A 7,263-nucleotide genomic window follows, 5' to 3' on the forward strand; every position below is an offset into this window, starting at 1 on the left:
CATCCATGTCCACATAGGGAGCGGAAGACCCGCCCGACATCATGGAGGAGATAGGAAGACAGAAGAAGCAAGGGGAAGAAGAGGAACAAGAAGATATGGGTGGCCCTGACTCTGCCCGTCCCCCAGGCGCTGGATCGGGAGGTGTCTTTGGCACGGTACATGTTAAGGGTGGGGGGAGGGTTCTTACTTCTTGTTTTTAGCTTTTGGTTAACCGCCCTAAGAAGCAGGGGATGGGCAGCCCTATCAATTGAAATAATAAATGAATAAAGTGCATTGGGCAGGTCACATCAGCACTAACCCTGCTGGAACTTGGCTGCACCCGCCCAGGAAGCCATGGGGGTTTGACAGCACGGGGGTCAGCCCGGATTCTTGGAAGTCTTTCTGCTCAGCAGGTTAATGGGTTATTCTTGCTCTCGGTTTGGAGATGCTTTTACATTTTCTTTTTATTTTCCTTTTGTATTTTTTGAAGCCTGCACAGGGCCTGGCATCACAATTGCTAGAAGTAAAGCCAGGGACCAGCCACTGAGGGCGCTGTCCTGGGCGCGTACAGGCAGCCCTGGGGCTTCAGAAGAGAAGGACAGCAGCCATGCCCTGCTGGGCGGGACCCCTGGCCCATCCAGTCCAGCTGTCAGATCTCCCAGGGACCCACCAACTGCCCAAGGAAGCCCCTGGGTCTCCCAGCAGCTGCCCTTCAGGGTCAGGCCCACTGCCGTCCAGGCTAAGAGCCATGGATCCCCAGGACTTCTGTGAATTGCTCCAACCCGTTTTTGAGGCCAGCCAAACTGGTAGCCAGCACCACACAGACCACTTCCGTCTCGCACGAACCAGACCATTCAAACGCAAGAGCACACCCCAATTTTCGGTCTTCACGAATCTCTGAGATTCTCTAGTCCAGCAGTTCTCAGGAGGTGGTCTGGGGGATGCTGGGGGTCCCCAAGACCTTTTCAGGGCATCTATGAAGTCAAATAAGTAAACAAATATTTAAAATTTTGTTTTAATTTCTAATACAGTAAATATTGATAGGTATAACCCACATAAACCAAGGGTCCTCAATAATTTTTAAGAATATAAAAATGTTTGAGAACCGCTGCTCTGTGGAAGAAACCCGTTTGCATTAGGACCGAGTTTAGCAGCAGCCTTGGCTGGACAATTGAGCGGCCACATCTTGGGGCGCTGTCGCGACTCCCCAGAAAGCCCAACGCAGCCGGCAAGGAGAAGACGCTCTGGGGCCTCCCAGTGTTGCCAGTTAGGTGGTTTCCCCACCCAGCTGGGCTACTTTTGGAGATCAGTTGCAAGAAATGTTTGGTGCTTGCGGGTTGTGGGGTTTTTCTGGGGTATTTTGGGCTACTTTTATGGGCACGCACTGTTTTGGGGCGATACATCAAGCTGTCCTGAGCGATAACTGCAAAATGCATCAAGGGGCACAGATGACGCCCACGCTGAGTCGGGCCGGCCGGCCGGCCTCCGACCCTCTCCGCGCCACCTGCGCCTGCACCTCGCTTGTCCCTTCTCACCCCCGCTTTCCACCTCCTTCCCCAAGGACCCCTTTGCAAAACTAGAGGGGGGCTCACGCCTTGCCACTTCCAGGACCCTCCTCTTAATATTTCGACTCCTCAACCTCTCCTGAGCTCTGATGCCAAAGCTTCCACCCCCCCCACACTCCCCCCCCACGCCTTTGTGAGTGGCTCCTGCTGGCGCTGCTGCCCGGGCCAGCCCGGCGCTGCAGGCAGCAGGCAGGGAAGCCCCGGCGGCGTCTCTCTCTAGCGCGCGCTCCGCCGCTGCGCTTCCCGGCCGCTCCTCGGCTCGCGCTTCGCACGCTTCCCCATTGCACGCGGGCTCGCAGCCCCCGCCCCCGCCCCCGCCCGGGGTCCCCGCGTGCTCCGGCGGGTCAACCCGGTGTTGGAGGCTTGAAGGGTCAGGTCTGGAGATCAGTCGCGGGAAAGTTTTGGCATTTGCGGTTTTTTGGACTGCCTTTAAGGGCGCGTTGGGGTATAGAACTGCTGGGCATCTGGCAACACTGGCGCCCCCAAAAGGGACGAGGGAGGGAAGGCGGGACCCAGAGCGCCCCGTTCTCGGCCGCAGCCCCCCTTCTCTAACGCCTGCTCCCGGCGGTCAGGCACGGCCTTAGCGTGGCGAACAAAGTCCTCCTTCCAACGGAGCCCGTGAGCGGAAAGTTCCCGTTCACGCGCCCTTGACGGCGAATCGCTGTATTGGCCTTCGTCGTTCCTCGTTGTCACGCGGCTTGGCTTCTTGTTGGGTTTTCTGATGGCCGTTCGCTGCCGGAGTCGTGACGGGGAGACGGCGGCCGTTTAAAGTGCTCGGCTGAGAACCGTCGCCAGGTAATGGCCCCCTCGGCTCCGTCAGGAAAAGCCCCCAGCGCCGAGGCGCGCAGAGGACCGCGGGCATCCCGGCGGCGCAGCTTCCTCGGAATGAGCCTCCCGGCTGACCCGCCCCGGCCGGGGGCTCCGGCTTCCAGCGCCAGACCGACGCCAACGTGGAAGGGGCACGCCGAGACCCGGGCCCGGGCAGACGCCGGCTGGAAGGAGGAGGGCCGGTCGGTCCCCGCGCGGCCCCTCCGCCATCGCGGGCGAGCGCCGAGACAGGCAGGTTCCGCGGTCCCTCCCCGCGGCGGAGGCGCCAACCCCCAGCCTTCCTCGGCCAGAGACCGGGCGGATTTCGGCCCGCTGCCGCCCGCAAGTGGCTTGTCCTCCCCCTCCCCGTTTTGCCCCCCACTGCCGCGCCGCGCCTGGCAGAGACCGCCGGAGGGGCTCCCGCCCGGCGCGATTGAGGGGCGCCGGGCCGTTCGTACCCCGGCCGTGCCCACGACGAGGCGCCACCCCCAGCGAGGATCTCCGCGGCGGGGCAGCTTTTGCGGGCACCACATTTTAACCTCGTGGCGGGCAAAAGGAGAACGAGGGCCCCGCTCCCCCCCCCCGCCATTTGACGCTCAGCCTGGGGGCGGAGGGGGGGAGCTCGTGGGAGAATCTCCGGAGGGGCTGCGGGGCGAAGGCGCGCCGGATGAAAGGCGGGCCATCCCGCGCACGGCCGGGCGCCTCCTCGCCTGGTAGCCTCCGCCGGAGGGTCCCGGAGCGGGGAAGGGTCTCTGCCAGCGCGGGGGCCTTCCTGGTCCCGAAAGGAGATGGCCGCCCTCAGAGAAGGGACCCCTTTAGGCTGTGGGCTGCGAGCGACAGGTCTTAGGAGGCTGACTGAAATGACTCCCCACCCACTGTTGAAAGACAGGGAAATCGACATAAATGCAAAATGCCAGAGAAAACTTGTTGAAAGTATGCATTAGTGCTGCCGAGGCTAAAGTGGAGCCTGGTGGAGCAAGAAAGATGGATCAGCTGCCTTTGCTCTGGGGGCCCAGGAGCAGCTGCCAAATTAGGGTGTCAGGACATCTGTGTTATATTATACCAGCGCTTGCGGGCACGCAATGCCCCTAGAGCGTGAGAGGACATTGGGGTTTGTATTATACTGTACCAGCACTAATGGGCACGCAATGCCCCTAGCAGCACTTGCGGGCACGCAATGCCCCTAGAGCATGAGAGGACATTGGGGTTTGTATTATACTGTACCAGCACTAATGGGCACACAATGCCCCTAGCAGCACTTGCGGGCACGCAATGCCCCTAGAGCATGAGAGGACATTGGGGTTTGTATTATACTGTACCAGCACTAATGGGCACGCAATGCCCCTAGCAGCACTTGCGGGCACGCAATGCTCCTAGAGCATGAGAGGCAGCAACAACCACAGTGCACCCCTCGGTTTCTGGGCGTGTTACACTCTTGTGTTTATTGTTACGATCTTGGTGAGCTGCTGTTTGGCTTTGTATAACCGTGAAGCCTGGCTGGCTCTAAAGGGGCCCCTGGGCCCTTACCGTTTTCTTTCTTAGGGCTCTTCTCCTTCCCTGCAGCTGGTTACATTTTCGCTTCCTTGAGGGTTTTGACACTTTGCTTTTGCCCCAGCCCTCTTCAGTGCAGAGGCACGCCTTTCGGCATCACATGCACAAGCTTGTTTATACAGCAAAACACCACGTGCCAAACCCCGTGGCTCTCGGCCGAGTAAGCGCTCTGGTTTTGCCGGGCCCGCATCACCCCTCTGACCTTGGGCAGGCCTGGAACACAGAGGTTATGTAATGCGTTGAAAGGGGCCCGGACACGGGCGCCCCACACCAGCGTGCAGAACCGAGGGCTTGGTGCGATTCCGTTTGTGGTTTGTAAGCAGTGCTCAGCCGGAACAAGGGAAAGCTTCCAGCAAGGAAGCTCTGGGCTGCGGTCTCTCATGCACAAGGCCCCCAAGGTCTGCCATGGCCTACCGTCAGCACCCCCGTGCTTCATGGGGTCAGCAGTGTCTAAAGCAGCATTTCTCAACCTTGGCAGCTTGAAGATGTGTGGACTTCAACTCCCAGAATTCCCCAGCCAACCATGGGAATTCTGGGAGTTGAAGTCCACACATCTTCAAGCTGCCAAGGTTGAGAAACGCTGGTCTAAAGCAATCGTGCCCTAGGCATCATGGTCATATTCAACGCGGAGGCAAGCTTAAGTGCCCTGGGAAGTCGCCCCTACTTGGAATCTGCTCTCCTGAAGATCCCCCCTTCAGGTGCTGAGCTGAACAGGTCTGCTCCCACCCTCCCCTGTGTTTCCCCACATGCCAGCAGAGGCCTGGACTTGCTTTTGCTTGAGCTCCAGGAAATCCTTCGCAAGCTCCAGGGCTCTAGCAGCAGGTGCCCAGTTTGCATTGGGAGCTGTGCCCGCCTTTGCTTCAGTCCTCTGGCTGCATGGGAGAGGTTGGGAAGGCGTGGGAGGGCCATGGGCTAGGTGGCATCCTGTTCTCTCCCCTCTTTGGGGTTCAGAAACTGGAGCAAGGTGAGCGTGATCCTTCAAGGGCCCACAAGGTGCTCTCCATGGTGCTACCAGCCCGTGGCGGCCTCACCTCTGACTCATCTGGCCCTGTTTCTGGAGCTCCCCTGCCCTGCCCTCCCCCTGCCCCACTGGTCTGCCACTGCACCTGGATAGGCACAGCAGAACTCAGCTTGCCCTTCTGGCACCCTGCCTGGCTTGGCTCCGAAGAGCCAGTGTTTGTCCCCAAAACTGGCCACCCAACCTCTTGACCTCCCTCCACAGGATTCTGGAGGCATCAGCAGTGCCCCCTCTTCTTCTTTCTGCCCTGCAGCCAGGTTGGCAGTCTCTCTCCTCCGGGCTGGGGACCCTGCAGGGCCATCGCAGTCCACAGCGACACAGAGATATGCCCTCCTATGGAATCGCTGTAGAAGGCCACGCAAGCACATCCTGGGAATTTGGTAAATTATTTACTTTGTTTTATTTATTTACTTAATGCCTTTATAGGGCCGCCCAACTCAAACAAAGTGATTCTGGGTGGTGTGCGTAAGTAAGCAATAACAGCTAACCATATGACATTAAAAGAATGTAATTACAGTAGTTAAGCACCAAGTGAAAATTACTCTCGGGTTTCACTGCTTTAGGTGAGTATTGATACAATGCAAAGTGTGTCATTCTAGAATTCGGCAAAGGTTCACTGTAAGGGTAGCGTTTTCTTGCCACATAAAATCCAAACATTTTAGCTTCAGAAGCTGCCGGTCTGAAATTTCGTCTTAAAGTTAATCACAATGGAATGACAGTTTAGGCCAGGGTTTCTCAACCCTGACAACTTTAAGATGGGTGGACTTCAACTCCCAGAATTCCCCAGCCAGAGTTGAAGTCCACCCATCTTAAAGTTGTCAAGGTTGGGAAACCCTGGTTTAGACCATCACAATTAATTGGAGTAGACCCAGAAAGCTGCAGATTACGTCGCAGCATAAAGAGCGCTCGTGAGGAACTGCAGAAGATCGCTGGGAAAGGTTTTGCTTTCCAGATGCCGTCCCCCACAAGTGAGTGATAAAGAGGAGCAACTTTACTCCACTTCCAGTCCACAGCAGTCCATGAAGCAGGAGGATCAATAGCCGAGCAGTTTTACAGCTCCTGAGTTCTAGGCAATGCCATGCGGTGATTCGCACTGTTTCCTGATCAGCTCCTTTTTCCACTCTTTACTTTGCCTCCATCTGTCCTCATAGAAATTCGGGTGGACGTATTGCATCTTCCTCCGCGATAATTTCCCTAAGCAAGAACGTGACGTCTCTTCTGCGTGATGCTGGCTTCAAGTCACGGTATGCTGGACAGAAGATACCAGCCAGGATCTGAAAGCGGGATTAAAATACACGGCTCAGGTAGAGCGTCAGGGGAAAACCTCGTCAAGCACGAGAGACGCGCGCACCAAAACACCGACCACTTCAAGGTTCTAAAGGTTAAAACTTTATTAAAAGTCAGTTCAACGGGCAAAACCATAACATACTTACATAACATCACACTGCAATGAGGACCAGCAGGGGAAGCGGTCAAGATGGACCGCTTGAAACCGAGTGGCCCCGGCCCCCAGTCAGCAATCCCTTTTTATCGCTTAAAGCCACAAACCACAATCTCAACTCCGTCCTTGGTGCTACTTTTACACCAGTTTCCTGCTCCTTTCTCTTATCACACTCCTTTCATCAGCACTTTACTTTGTCCATCTGTTTTCCGGCTTCCTGTCCATGACTGAAAACTTTAGTCCACGTAGCAATTTTATGTATCGCTCCGTAAACTTGTTTTATTTGGTGTTAGCGTGTATTGCTTTATAGCTAGTTTTATTAGTATGTTTCAGTTAACAAAGACCTTAAGTATTAATAGATCATTTTTTCTCCTCACAAGGGGAAGGGAGAGACCGTGGCTGCAATGGTGTGATCAGAGCTCTGCCTGTTCTGCTGCTGCCATCTTGACACCCCTGGATCATTCCGAGTTCTGCAAACCACTTTGGCTCTATTGCTGGAAACCAACGTGGATATTTATTTATTTATGTATTTATGTATGTATATTTCAAATGTAGTCACTGCCCATTTCACTCAAGAGTGACTCTGGGCGGATTACAGTAAAACAAGAATAAATATTAATTAAAGTACAATAAAAAACCATGTTCATACATAAATAGTGTATTCCAAGATACTGATGGTAAATAAAGGTTATTAACCCATGGGGGCATCTTCAAGGTGCCAGCTACCCCCCAGGGTTGGTTGCCCCTCTTCTTGCCCACGCGAGTCGCAGAGCCGGGTCTCACCCCTTTCCGGAAGGTTGGGAGAGTAGGGGCCCTCCTCACCTCTGAGGGGAGAATATGCCATAGGGTGGGGGCAACGGCAGAGAAGGCTCTCCTTCTGGACCCTATGGTATGGACCCCCC

At 55.7% G+C, this 7,263-nt stretch overlaps 1 long non-coding RNA gene across 3 annotated transcripts; it reads left to right on the top strand.

Moving 5' to 3' along the window:
• The first annotated feature begins 1,795 nt into the window (after positions 1–1,795).
• On the top strand, positions 1,796–7,004 carry LOC112542828 (uncharacterized). Of its 3 annotated transcripts, XR_015798485.1 has the most exons (4): positions 1,798–2,607; positions 5,178–5,300; positions 6,072–6,301; positions 6,742–7,004. It is a non-coding gene; the product is annotated as an uncharacterized LOC112542828 (long non-coding RNA). The 3 variants fall into 3 exon arrangements; XR_015798486.1 differs by having other exon boundaries at positions 1,796–2,339; positions 5,174–5,300; positions 6,072–7,004; XR_015798484.1 differs by having other exon boundaries at positions 1,799–2,607; positions 6,072–7,004.
• Positions 7,005–7,263: the final 259 nt, after the last annotated feature.

The sequence above is a fragment of the Python bivittatus genome, unplaced genomic scaffold (genome assembly GCF_059951505.1).
Source record: "Python bivittatus isolate LINGU-HERP-01145 unplaced genomic scaffold, Pbiv_v1 ctg000700_np1212, whole genome shotgun sequence".
NCBI lineage: Eukaryota > Metazoa > Chordata > Lepidosauria > Squamata > Pythonidae > Python > Python bivittatus.